The 13,436-nt window shown below is 56.5% G+C and overlaps 1 protein-coding gene across 17 annotated transcripts in view; it reads right to left on the bottom strand.

Moving 5' to 3' along the window:
- Nucleotides 1-13,436, bottom strand: part of KCTD16 (potassium channel tetramerization domain containing 16) — a 73,057-nt gene that overhangs the window by 31,079 nt on the left and 28,542 nt on the right. The window lies entirely within an intron of this gene.

Genomic DNA, 13,436 nt, shown 5'->3' with positions numbered 1-13,436 from the left:
CTCAGTGTGCCAGGGCCGGGCAGCTCCGGACCGGGCTGGGCACGGCTGCAGGGGCACACACCTGCCCGGGCCGGGCTGGGCACACACCTGCCCGGGCCGGGCTGGGCACACACCTGCCCGGCTGCTCTCCTCGGAGCTCTCAGGGTGCCAGCCAGCAGCGGAGGGCTCCAGGAGCCGTCTCGGGGCCCCTCAGCGCTGGGGAAGCAGCAGCAGCAGGAGCAGCCACAGCCCGGGCTGGGCAAGGAGGGGCTGAGCCCGAGCCCGGCGCCACCACGGCAGCAAAGGAGCATCGGCTGACTTAACCACAGCACGCGTTAATTAATGTCTAAATGCTTTGAGATTCTTAGATAAAAGCGGCTAATTAATTCTGGCCTGGCTTTCCTGCTTTCCTCCCCGATCTCAGCACATTTCTCTCCCAGTGCCCTAATTATAATAATTATTATTAGAAGCTTCTGAAGCAGCAGCAATGCCTCTGATGTATAATTGACACACAAGCCAGCAGCCACCCAGTTTTCCCCTTCCCCTCTCCCTCCTTCCCAGCGAGCAGGCTGCAAGGAGGGAATGGGAAATCCCGGCGCAGGAGGACAGATGCTGTGAGAAAACCGGGGAGGAGCGAGGAGCTGGGACGGGAACCAGACTGACAAACCCAGTGAAGAGTTTTCACGGTGAGAGGTGGCCCAGGGAGCCTCCCCCAGCTCAGACACCACCGGGCAGGGTTTGAACTGGGAGATGCTGAGCCTGGGACAAACAGCCCAACAGAGGCAGTCCTGGGGCACGGGCAGGGCCCCCTCCCCATCCCTCCCCATCCCTCTGCCCCCCAGCTGGCAGTGCCACCCCGGCAGCAATGGGGCTACAGAAACCCTGGGAGGGGCCTGAGAGTGCCCCCAGCCCCGTGCCCACGAATACAATGTTGGCACATTTCAGAACAAATGTTACAAATTTCCACTTTCTGGGAAATCTCAACATTTCCATTTTTACTCCTGTTTAATTTGGACTGACAGTGGCAGCCCTGGTAGAGCGCTCACTGGGCTGGGGACTGGGCTCTCCCCCAGCTCTGCCCCCACGGGCTCCTTCTCACAGCAAAGTTCCTTTTATTCAGCTTCTGCAGCTGGCACAGCCTTTTCCCTGAGCTTTGCGGCAGGCTGGGCATGGTGTCACGGCTGGGAGGGACAATGTCCCCAGACAACAGCCCAGACACATCTGGTGCCCGTTTTTGGGGCAGACAGGGATATTTTCTGTACCCAGATGCCCATTTACCTCCACGTGTGTGGCTGTACCCCCCTCCCAGCCTGTGATCATCACTTGAGTTGCTTTCCTGCTGTTCTCAATCCCCTCTGGTCCATTTATGTTGTCCTCTTACCTTTCATCCCTTTCCCCGCCTCTTCTGCTTTCGGGCTTTGTTGTTGCTTTGATTTATTTCTGTTTCATGCTCCTTTTCTCCTTCCTGTCCCATGACTTTCACCTCTCCTCTGCCCTGGGTTTTGCTGCTCCTCCTCCCTTTCTGTCCTGCTGGGGCTGATGGCAGTAGCTGATCCCCTAATTACCCACCAGGTAATTAGCACTAATTACCCCCCTGCCAGGGTGGGCAGGGCTGGCAGGGGGGGACAGGGGGTGTCCCTGGCTCTGGGGTACCCCTGGTCAGCTCTGTGTCGGCTCCAGGCCACCAGAGCCCTGTCAGCGCCTTGTGCCCCCTCTGTGCCCCCTCTGTGCCCCCTCTGTGCCCCCTCTGTGCCAAATCTGTGCCCAATCTGTGCCAAATCTGTGCCCCCTCTGTGCCCCCTCTGTGCCAAATCTGTGCCCAATCTGTGCCAAATCTGTGCCCCCTCTGTGCCCAATCTGTGCCCCCCTCAGCCCCCAGGAGTGAAGTGTGGGAGCTTCCAGACTGATCCTTGATGTTCATGGGATTGGTCTGAGCTGGGTTTGCCAGGGCTGGGTTTGTCAGGGCTGGGTTTGTCAGGGCTGGGTTTGCTTCAGCTGGGTTTTCCAGGCTGGGTTTGCCCAGGCTGGGCTTGCCAGGCTGGGTTTGCCAGGGCTGGGTTTGCCTGGGCTGGGTTTGCCTGGCCTGGGTTTGTCAGGGCTGGGTTTGCCAGGCTGGGTTTGCCTGGGCTGGGTTTGTCAGAGCTGGGTTTGCCTGGGCTGGGTTTGTCAGAGCTGGGTTTGCCTGAGCTGGGTTTGCCAGGGCTGGGTTTGCAGGGCTGAGCTCACGGTGACACTGGTGCAGTGCCAGTCTGATTTAGGGCAGGCACCGGGCTGTGCCCAGCGCCTGTGGCTCCACATCCATACGGGAATCGAGGGGGTTGGGATCGGTGAGAGACCGAGCTCTAATTGCTGTTTTAATGAGCACATTCTGACTCAGTTAGGGGTAGATTGAGCAGCACAAAATGCCCCAGTCTCAATAAAATCCCCCGGGTGAAGCTGAGGAATGCAGACAAACTCCAGGCACTGAGGGGCTCCAGGACCTGTCCTGGCAGCAGCACGGACACCCCGGGGTGTATTTGCTTTTAGGATCAAATATCTGCAGTAGGATTTCAGTGAGAGACAAACCCGGGAAGGACTTGGCAGAAACGTTTGAACCCTCCCATATGTTCAAAGGCAGCAGCGAGGGGGGCGAGGGATGGGGAGAGGAGGGAACTGGGGAGGAGGGGAACCGAGGAAGGAGGATCAGGCAGAGCCGTGCCTGTTCCAGCTTCCTTAGGAAGCTCACACAAGTTTTACCCTTCTGGGGGCAGCTGGGGACACCTGGATGCTGCCATCTGATTTGAATCCAATTGAAATTTAAATTAAAATTTAAAATTTCTAGTTCAAAGTGTTTTCCATTTGAATATTCGGAACTTGCCTACCCAGTATAAGCCCCAGAATTGCTCCCTGGTCTGTCTTGTTCGTGCACAGTGATTTTCAGCCAGTCCCCAGCAGCACACAAACTCCATCAGGAGCCTCCCAGCACATTGTCACTTCACCAGCACTCCTGCAATCCTCCCTAAAATCTTGGTTCTGGAAGTGAACTTCTGTAAGAGTACCAAATCTGTTTGAAAATAAAAATAAGTTCCCCAAATGGTGAAGAAAAAGAGACCTGGTGTTAAAATACCAGAAGGCATATTAAATGAGCCAAAATATTTATATAGGGATCCTCTCAAAGTAACATGTGCTGAAGTTAAAACTGGGAGAGGAGGGAGCAGCCTGGAGTGTGAGCAGCAGGATGGAGGCACAGGGAGCAGCTGCTGCTCCTGCCTGGGGCTGTGGAGCTGTGGGGCTGTGGAGCTGTGGGGCTGTGGGGCTGTGGAGCTGTGGGGCTGTGGGGCTGTGGAGCTGTGGGGCTGTGGGGCTGTGGAGCTGTGGGGCTGTGGGGCTGTGGAGCTGTGGGGCTGTGGGGCTGTGGGCACCCAGGGTTCAGACAGCTCCTCCTGTGCCATTCACCCTCCCGGGCTGGGCAGGGAACGGTCTGGGCTGGGCAGGGAATGGTCTGGGCTGTGAAAGGAATGTTCTGGGCTGGGCAGGGAACAGTCTGGGCTCTGCCAGTGCTGAGCTGGCCATACCTGCACAGCCAAGCCTTCCCTGCCAGCCCTGCACCCCAAATCCAGCTGTGATCCCTGCACCCCCAGGCTGCACCCCAAATCCAGCTGTGAGCCCTGCACCCCCAGGCTGCACCCCAAATCCAGCTGTGAGCCCTGCACCCCCAGGCTGCACCCCAAATCCAGCTGTGAGCCCTGCACCCCCAGGCTGCACCCCAAATCCAGCTGTGAGCCCCCAGGGTGTTCCCCTTTCCAGGGCTGTGAACAGAAACCACATTTGGCCATCAGGACTGAGGCATTTTGGTGCATTTTCCCTGGGAAAATGCTGTTGGTATGAAAACCTGGCACTTCAGCTTTCCTCTGCCCCACAGCATTTGCTCTTTCTGCTCTGCCAAGCAGCTCCAGCTCGGGTAAGTCTGGAGCACAGAGAACTCCCAGCTGTCACTGTTTGCATCCTCCTCCTCCAGCTCAGCCCTGCCTCCTCAATGTAAGGCTTTTCTGAGACTTTTTTGATTCCTCAATGCCGTATTAACCCAATACCTTAACACAGCCTTTCCTTTTGCTCTCTGTTACTTCCAATTTGCGCTCAAGACCTGGAGAGTGGATTTTGATGGAAAGAAAGCCTGGGCCCAGGAGCAAGGGTTTCCTGGTCCTCTCGGGGTGAGCCTGGCGTGCCCTGGGCAGGCTGAGCTGCAGGGCACAGCCAGAGCCCCGTGCTCAGCCAGCAGAGCAGCAGCCACACAGGGAGGGGGTGCAGGGACAGACTGAGCCTCCTGTTAGCAGAGATCCAGCCCTGTGTGCATTAAACACGGGCACAGCCACCTCAGCCTCAGCAATCAGAAATCCCCGGTGCTGCCCGGCCCTGGAATCGCTCCCAGGAGCTTTGAGGGCAGTGTCAGCCCAGCCCTGCCCAGGGGCACCTCTGGGGGTGGGACCCACAGCAATTCCTGGGTATTCCATACCTGGATGGGCCCCCAGCTCCCATTAAATGTCCCATTTGGGACACCTGCTTTAATTAGCAAAGCCAGGGCGTTTATTGCTCCTGCTTCTCCAGGAGCTGTGTGAGAAACTGCCGACAGATGGTTGTGGTAATGTGGGAGCCAGAATTCTTGGATTTTGGAAATTAGAGCTCATGAACTCAAAAATGCTCTGGAGATCTGAAGCTATCATGTCAGCCTATGTTGTTCCAATTAATTGCAATCAATCGCTAATTGAGAGCTATTTTAAGACTTGTCATTACTCTGAACATAATGGAGAATAAATTGCAAGTTCCCCTTTAGCCCCAGCACAAGTGACATCAGTGCAGAGAGATCTCAGGGAGCAGGGTGAGGAAGAGGAGCGGGATTGCTGATTTCCCGCTGTCCCTGGCCGGGCACGGCTGGGCTGGTCCCTCCTGGCACCAAGGGAAACCCAGGCTGGGCAACAACCAGCCCTTAACTGGGGAGCTCCTGCTGACAGCAGCCAGGGAGGCAGCGCTTCATCCAGCTGTGCTTCTGCTGTCCTTTCATGGTGCTTTATTTTGGATACAGCTGGAACAAGCCCAGCTCTCCTTTTACAGGGCCCAAGTTTCACTTTTTTTCTCCTGATGATTGAATGCCATACTCTGTTCCCTTTCATTTCCCTCCTGGCTCTCACCACACTGTGCAGAAATCTGTGTCTCCTTGGGTCCTGGTGCTGGCCTCTGCCTCCAGCCTCAGGGAGAGATTCACCCCTCTCACCTCCTGTTTGTTCTGCTCCTGCAGTCGCTCCAGTTTCCACTCTCTCATCTTTTACTCTCGGGATCAAGTGATTTGCTATTCTTGGAGCGTCCTCCCCTTGTCCCTTTGTCTCTGCTCCAGTGCTGTTCCCAAAAGTCACCCTTCCCAGGAGCTGCTCCAGGGCTCCTTGGCCAGCCCTGCTGGGCCCTGCAGTCCCCTTTTCCTCAGGCTACAGCTCCTTTCCTTTCCTTTCCTTTCCTTTCCTTTCCTTTCCTTTCCTTTCCTTTCCTTTCCTTTCCTTTCCTTTCCTTTCCTTTCCTTTCCTTTCCTTTCCTTTCCTTTCCTTTCCTTTCCTTTCCTTTCCTTTCCTTTCCTTTCCTTTCCTTTCCTTTCCTTTCCTTTCCTTTCCTTTCCTTTCCTTTCCTTTCCTTTCCTTTCCTTTCCTTTCCTTTCCTTTCCTTTCCTTTCCTTTCCTTTCCTTTCCTTTCCTTTCCTTTCCTTTCCTTTCCTTTCCTTTCCTTTCCTTTCCTTTCCTTTCCTTTCCTTTCCTTTCCTTTCCTTTCCTTTCCTTTCCTTTCCTTTCCTTTCCTTTCCTTTCCTTTCCTTTCCTTTCCTTTCCTTTCCTTTCCTTTCCTTTCCTTTCCTTTCCTTTCCTTTCCTTTCCTTTCCTTTCCTTTCCTTTCCTTTCCTTTCCTTTCCTTTCCTTTCCTTTCCTTTCCTTTCCTTTCCTTTCCTTTCCTTTCCTTTCCTTTCCTTTCCTTTCCTTTCCTTTCCTTTCCTTTCCTTTCCTTTCCTTTCCTTTCCTTTCCTTTCCTTTCCTTTCCTTTCCTTTCCTTTCCTTTCCTTTCCTTTCCTTTCCTTTCCTTTCCTTTCCTTTCCTTTCCTTTCCTTTCCTTTCCTTCCCTTCCCTTCCCTTCCCTTCCCTTCCCTTCCCTTCCCTTCCCTTCCCTTCCCTTCCCTTCCCTTCCCTTCCCTTCCCTTCCCTTCCCTTCCCTTCCCTTCCCTTCCCTTCCCTTCCCTTCCCGTCCCGTCCCTGTCCCTGTCCCTGTCCCTGTCCCTTCCAGGGGCCCAGGAGGGCCGGGGGGCACAGGAGGGGCACACAGGAGGGTCGGGGCACACGGGATCCCTGGCTGGGGCTCTCTGGAGCAGGGCACGGTCAGAGCTGCCCCCGCTGCTGCCAGGGCAGGGGAGGGGAGGGATGCTCCGAGCTGGGCTCTGCGCCGGGGCTGGCACTTCTCTGGGACTATCAGATATCCCTTCCCACCGGGGCACAGGCTCGGTTTTTATGAGCTATTTAAGACACCCTCTCTGTAAGTTTTCTTATTTTTTCCCTGTCTGAACCTCATAAACCAGACTTCTGCTCCACAGAGATAAATTTGATTTATGTGAGAAACATTCCCAGGCACAGTGGGCTTTGCCTTAAACCTGGTATCTCGCTGCTCAGCGGTGCTGTGCCTTAGCTTGGTTTATTTTCTATCCTCCAAGTGGTGAATTGAACTTTCAGAAATGAATGGTCTGGTTTATCTGATTTAGCATCTTGAGCAAAGCACTTTTGCATCAAATAAACGCAGGCAGCGGGAGACCCTCCGGACACTGCTTTATCCCCAACATCCTCAGCACCGCTTCCAAGAGCCATTAGGTGACCCATGGCTGGGCAGTCCCGAATGCTCTGGGATCAGGAGCTTTTCCCTTTTGAGGAGCTACGAGGGGATGAGGAGGGGCTGAGCCGGGGCAGGGCAGCACCACGGGCCCCCGGAGCTGCCGGAGCCCCCCTCTGCTGCAGCAGCGCCCAAAGCAGCGGCTCCTGCTGCTCCTGCTGCTGCTGCTGCTGCTGCTGCTGCTGCTGCTGCCCCTGCTGCTGCTGTTGCTGCTCCCACTGCTCCCAGCTGGAGCCGCAGCAGCCCGGCCATCAGCTGAGCTTGGCAAGCCTTGGCCAGGCCAGGCCCTGCCCGTGCCCTCAGCCGGGTTTGGGCAGCAGGTTCAGCTGCTCTGATCACCCCCAGAGCTTCAGGCATCCCCTGTCCCCTTCCCTCCTGCACCCTCTGGGCCCCTTTGCCATCAAATCAGCTACACAAACAAAGGCCTTTGGCCAGGGAAGGGAGGCACAAGGAGCAGAGCCCAGGCAGGTCCTTCCACCCCTTGTCCTGACAGACAGGCTGAGCCCAGCAGGGCAAGGGCTTTCTCTGCTGGGCAAGGGGGAACCCCAGCAGCCCATGGCTGGGCTCAGCTCCCCCCAGGTCAGCCCCAGCCGTGAGGAAATGGCCCAGAGCTCGATTTTGGGAGTCATTTCTGGATGCTGGCATGGGGAGCAGCAGCTCAGGTCGCACCCATTGCTTTATTTCAGCTTTATCTGGTGGAAGCCAAATGCTGCAGCCCAGCTCCCTTGCTGAGGAAAGACAAATGATGCTGTGAACACATACCTGACCTGCTGGTCAAGAGGCTCCTTGTCGTGTTTTATGGGCATTATTTATTGACCCACTGGGAGGTCTGAATCTGGTGCTTGGAGCTCTCAGAACCAGCCTGGAGCTCCAGGGGGGGACACACTGGGCCATGGGGACCCCTGGGCTGCAGGGTCCGACCCCAGGGCTGCAGGGTCTGACCCCAGGGCTGCAGGGTCCCACCCCAGGGCTGCAGGGTCTGACCCCAGAGCTGCAGGGTCCCACCCCAGGGCTGCAGGGTCCGACCCCAGGGCTGCAGGGTCTGACCCCAGGGCTGCAGGGTCTGACCCCAGGGCTGCAGGATCTGACCCCAGGGCTGCAGGGTCCCACCCCAGAGCTGCAGGGTCTGACCCCAGGGCTGCAGGGTCCCACCCCAGGGCTGCAGGGTCCCACCCCAGGGCTGCAGGGTCTGACCCCAGAGCTGCAGGGTCCCACCCCAGGGCTGCAGGGTCTGACCCCAGGGCTGCACCAGCCTCAGCCCAGCATCCCTGCCCGGCCACAGGCACAGCCCAGCCAGCAGAGAACCCGTGTGTGAGCACAGGAGGGGGGTGCATAAACAGAGCAAAGGCCCAAACTACAATTTGAGGAGTGAAAATGTTCCAGCTTCAGCTCAACACCTGAGTGAGTGAGAAAAGCTCCTGCTCACACCGTGCTTGGCTTCCCGAGGGCACGGTGGTGCTGCCTGGAGCTGTGGCACTTCCCAAAAGCCCCGGGGGCTGTGGCTGCGAGGAGAGGAGGGGGCAGCCAGCACCTTTGTGCCAGGAGGGAGCAGCTTTTGCACCCTCGGGCTCCGGGCTCTGGGGTCATGGACGCTGCTGGATTTATCCCCTCACTAGGGCTTGATATTGCATTTCACTCTCAAATTCAGCCTACTACTTTCAGAAAATGGAGCAAACTCTTACTCAATGGGGGGAGATTAATCTGTAACACAAAATATTTAATTAATGCAGTGAAATTTCATTTCATGGCTGCTTGCATTTGTGCTGTGATAAGCAGTAGCTGAAGATCAGGGATTCACCGGCGACAAAGGAATTGCCTCTGCACGGCAGTCAGGCACAGCAGATACCCAAGGAGTATTTGGCATGGCTGTAATGTTTGCTGTATTAGTCCTGTACATGAATAATTTACAGCTGAAGGTCTGTCTCGCTGCCATCACCAAATCAAAGCCATTTGCTCTAGTTATGATATCACAGTGACAGCTTGGCTCCGGCAGCTTCCAGCCTCTCAGCTGATGGGTTTCACTCACTCTGAGAGATTCTCTTACACATGAGGCAGCCCTAAAAGGAACAGCAGCATCAGCAGTGGCTGGGGCAGTGTGGCTGGGGCAGTTTGGCTGGGGCTCAGTGACTCTTTGGGGGGCAGCTGAGCTGAGCTGAGCTGAGCTGAGCTGAGCTGAGCCCTCGTCACCAACAGGGCAGCCCTGGGCTCCATCCTGTCCTCCCAGCTCGGAGGCTGGCACCGGGCTCACCCCGTGGGGCAGGGGGTGCCAGGGGCTGGGGCAGGGCAGGGGGTGCCAGGACGGGCAGGGCAGGGGGGTCCCAGAACTCTGCCAGCCCATGGGGCAGAGGTGCCAGGGGCTGGGGCAGGGCAGGGTACCCAGGACAGGCAGGGCAGGGACCCAGGACCCTGCCAGCCCAGGGGGCTGCCCCACCTCGGCGTGTGCTGCCCCAGCCACGCTCCCACTTCCCGCAGGGAGTTTGTTCTGGAGAAAGCACCAGAGACCCCAGAGCAGCGCAGCCAGAGCCTCATTTACACATTAAGCCTTTTTATATCTCTCTTGCTGCATACAAGGGCCATAAAGCAAGCAGCAAAGTGATTTACTTGTGTTTCGAGGCCCCTTTACAGACACAAAGTGATTTATGGGCCCCCGTGCACATGACCAAGAGGTCCTTAATATTTAACAGCTGTAAAAATCCTGCACGAGGCTCTGCGCTGCCCAGGCCTCCAAACAGATTAAGGTAACTTTGCATACACCCTGCCTGGTCAAATATTAATCACTGAAAAATTTATCCTGCGAATTTATTTTGTTTTAAATCTTTCTGCAGATAAATTTGCCCGCTCCAGTGCAAATACATATTTATGATATGGTTATTGGTCTAACGTATGTTTTCTGGTATCCTGCTTTCAGGATACCCATAATAAAAGCCAGATCTATCCCGAGGAAAGGAAGGGCGGAGAGCCCAAAGGAAGTTTTGTACCAGGGCTGCAGGGACAGGACAGGACAGGACAGGGAACAGGGACAGGGACGGGGACAGGACAGGGACAGGGACAGGACAGGGACAGGGACAGGACAGGGACAGGGACAGGGACAGGGATTGGGACAGGACAGGGACAGGGACAGGGAGAGGGATTGGGACAGGACAGGGACAGGGAGAGGGATTGGGACAGGACAGGGACAGGGACAGGACAGGGACAGGGACTGGGACAGGACAGGGACAGGGACAGGGACAGGGACAGGGACAGGGATTGGGACAGGACAGGGACAGGGACAGGGACAGGACAGGGACAGGGACAGAGCCTCCGTGGCAGCGCTGCCAGGCAGCAGCCCCTGTCCAGCTGCTCCTGCACTGCGGGATTTCGGTCCCAGGGAGAGGCACAAAGGCCGTGCTGGGTGAGACTCGGGATAATCAGGGACAGCCGGGTCCCTACCCAGCATTATGTGCTCAGAATCTTCACTTTTGTGCTGAACAGATTGTTTCTCTGGCTCTCCTCTTGATTAACAGGAATCACAGAGAAACACTCACACATCCTATCATTACTGGCTCAGGAGCTCTGCAATTACAGATTTTAATTAATATCCTGCCTCATTTCAGGGGAACTCTGGCTTTAAGTCTACGTTTTTGGGGACGCAAGAGCAGCCATGGCATAGATGGAGAGTTTTCCTCTGGCAGCCTGGGGAAAAGGCAGATGAGACAGAGCATTGCTCAGGGTGACTTTGTTCTTTTCCTCTGAAAACTTCTTTTCCAAACCAAAGCTCTGGATGTAACCAAGCCAAGGGGGGATCTCCTTCCCCTCCCCTCACGCAAAGGCTCCTTCTCTGCAGTGCCACAAACGCCTGTGTGCAGTTTTTGGGGAGGCACCACGACAATCCCAGAGTCATTCTGCCAAGACTCCTGGAGCAGATGCCAGCCCTGCCCCACTGAGGGTGGTTCCAGCTGGTTTCAGCTCTGTGGCACATGGCACAGACTCCCAGCATCACTGAGCTGGAAAAGCCCTCCCAGCCCACCGTGCCCATCCCACCCTGTCCCCAGCCCAGAGCTCCGAGTGCCACCTCCAGCCCCTGCTGGGGCTCCCCAGGGATGGGCACCCCACCCAAATGGGTCAGAGGGACCCCCGAGGATCTGGGAGCTGCTCTGGCCTTGGCCGAGGAGGTGAGGCGCTCACCTGGCCTCAGGTGGGTCTCTCTGAATGGGAATTGCTTTCCCTGAGCCTGGCCAGGAGCTGGGGGATGCTGCAGCTCCTGCAGGGACAGCCTCCCTTCCCCTGGGCCGTTCCCTGCTTTCCTCATCCCTTCTCCCCTCCAGGGCTCCTTTTTCCTGGGGCTGCTCCTGTCGGTGGGGAAGCAGGAGCTGGGATTTTCCCTGCAGCCAGGGACAAGCAGCCTGGAACGTGCCCTGGAGGAGGAGCACGCAGGCAGAAAAGGCACGAAGGGAGCTGTTGTATTTTTAAAATAGGGGAACATTTCTGTGGGGAAATAGAAATTGCTTTCGGGCTTGAAATGTATTTTTTTTCTTTTTTTGCCAAGGCTGCCCGTGTTAAAATTGATGGATAGGCTTATCTGTGCACAATCTCCTGGCTGTGCTGGGAAAACAACCGGTGCCCACTGCCGAGCTCGGAGTGAGGGCTGCCCGTGCTGGCATCCATCTGTCCTGCTGCAAAGGGGCACTCAGGGCAGCTGCAGTTCTCTGGGCCCCAGAGAGATTTTTATCCTAAATGAGAACAAGCCAAGCAGCCACTGAAGCCACAAGTGACTTGACAGGAGCAGCCACTGAAGCCACAGGTGACTTGTGACAGGAGCAGCCACTCCAGCACGGCCTGAGGGCTCTCCCTGTGCCCAGCCCCAGCCTCTGGCCTGGCAACCAGGGCCAGGGGCTGTGGGCAGGACCCCCGCAGCCCTCGGGGGCTCCTGGTGCCCTCAGCACAGCCGGGTTGGCCAGGACAGGGGTGCCCATTGCCAGAGCCCTCCGGGTGCCAGGGCTGCTCCCTGCAGTGCCAGCCACAGCCGCTGGCACCCCAAAAACTCCGGGTGTGCCACCAAAAGCACAGCAGAACAGCCAGGAGCAGTCACTCAATGGCTTTGATCTGTGCTCTGCTGAGAGCCATGGAGCATAATTATATTCTTGCTTTAAAAAGAGGCAAGGAGAAAAAAAGGCTTTATTTTGATGTTTTAGTGTTTGCTTCCCAGAAATATGTGCTTAAAGGGAACTATGGTAATTTATCTTTCCAATTCCTGCTTTCTACAGCCGAAAAAAGCAGGAATAGCTCCTGTACATTTGCATTTCATTTTTAGCTCAAGCGCCTCGACGAGGATTCAGCCAAACAAATCAGCGCCATTTGCAGCAGAGCAGCTCAAGGAAATAAAACCCCCAGGGATGCTGACAAAAACAGGCATAAAAATCAGGATCTGCTCCTCCACAGGGAAAGGAACCCAGTCCTTGGAGCAGGTTCAGAGTTTGCTGAACTCCTTCCCTCAGCTCTGCAGGTTCTGCAGGGCCCCCAAGGCCAGGGAGGGACTGCAGAGCCTCTCTGCAGAGCCCCTCTGCAGAACCTGCCAGGCCAAACTCACCCTGGCACTGAGCCACCCTCGGAGGGCACAGGAGGGGAGCACGGGGCCCTGGATGCTCCCGTGGCATCCCTGCTCCCTGTGCAGGGCTCAGGAGGGATCAGAAACTCCTGGATGCTCCCGTGCCGTCCCCGGGGCAGCGTGCCCAGCTGGGCTGCTGGGGCTCTGGGGGCAGCCAGGTGGCCCTGGTTTGTTCAGGGCGGCTCTGTGAACGTGGACAGTGTCCCTGGGAACATGGAAATGCTCCATGTTCCGCTGGCAAAGCTGCCCAAAATCCCCATGTGGGACAGCCCAGCCCGGGGGCTGCGGGCGCCAGCTGCACTCAGCAGGAAAACTCCTGCCCACGGCTTTTATTGAGGATGGAGCAGCAGCAGGCACCGCTGGAGCCTCCTCTGCACCTGAATTTGGGCACTGGATCCCTCCTCAGCACCTGAATTTGGGCACTGGATCCCTCCTCAGCACCTGAATTTGGGCACTGGATCCCTCCTCTCTGCACCTGAATTTGGCCACTGGATCCCTCCTCTGCACCTGAATTTGGGCACTGGATCCCTCCTCTCTGCACCTGAATTTGGCCACTGGATCCCTCCTCTGCACCTGAATTTGGGCACTGGATCCCTCCTCTCTGCACCTGAATTTGGGCACTGGATCCCTCCTCTGCACCTGAATTTGGGCACTGGATCCCTCCTCTCTGCACCTGAATTTGGGCACTGGATCCCTCCTCTGCACCTGAATTTGGGCACTGGATCCCTCCTCAGCACCTGAATTTGGCCACTGGATCCCTCCTCTCTGCACCTGAATTTGGGCTCTGTGGTCCAGCCAGCCCGGCACTGAAAAATCCGTTTGTGAAGCTTGCCTTGCTCTCACTGCGAACCCTCCCACTCAGAGCAGCCTCATCCATTGGACGTTGTTGTACACCATCAGACCTGGAGCACATTCCAGAGGGGACTGGGAGGGCTCCTGGCATTTCCAGGTAATGGTGCAGGAGCTGTGTGCCAGCAGCACCCCCAGT

This window comes from Taeniopygia guttata, chromosome 13 (assembly GCF_048771995.1).
Source record: "Taeniopygia guttata chromosome 13, bTaeGut7.mat, whole genome shotgun sequence".
Taxonomy (NCBI): Eukaryota; Metazoa; Chordata; class Aves; order Passeriformes; family Estrildidae; genus Taeniopygia; species Taeniopygia guttata.
Note: the sequence above shows the minus strand (reverse complement) of the source record. Positions and strands in the feature narration are given on the sequence as shown.